The sequence below is a fragment of the Morone saxatilis genome, unplaced genomic scaffold (assembly GCF_004916995.1).
Source record: "Morone saxatilis isolate NCDOM2014 unplaced genomic scaffold, NCSU_SB_2.0 Contig22, whole genome shotgun sequence".
Taxonomy (NCBI): domain Eukaryota; kingdom Metazoa; phylum Chordata; class Actinopteri; family Moronidae; genus Morone; species Morone saxatilis.
Window position 1 is genome coordinate 12,474,820 of NW_023339785.1, and position 246 is coordinate 12,475,065.

A 246-nucleotide genomic window follows, 5' to 3' on the forward strand; every position below is an offset into this window, starting at 1 on the left:
TTTTAAATGGGTAGTAAACCTTGTCTTTAGACTGTTGCATTCTACAGACACAAACTTGAGTTGTGTACTCTCATGTTCATTTAACTGCCTTGTTTTTCCTTCCTGGATTTGTGCAAAACCATAAAAGACACACAATGGGCCGGTTTCACAGACAGAACCAGGCTTTAATGTGGAATAGTTAAACTAGAACATTTAAGTAGCTTTTATGAATGTGACTTAAATTTGGCTTATTTATTCAGAGACTAA

At 35.0% G+C, this 246-nt stretch overlaps 1 protein-coding gene across 1 annotated transcript in view; it reads right to left on the reverse strand.

Moving 5' to 3' along the window:
- LOC118333279 (fermitin family homolog 3-like) overlaps positions 1-246 on the reverse strand; it is a 14,315-nt gene that overhangs the window by 6,829 nt on the left and 7,240 nt on the right. The gene's annotated exons all lie outside the window — the stretch shown is intronic.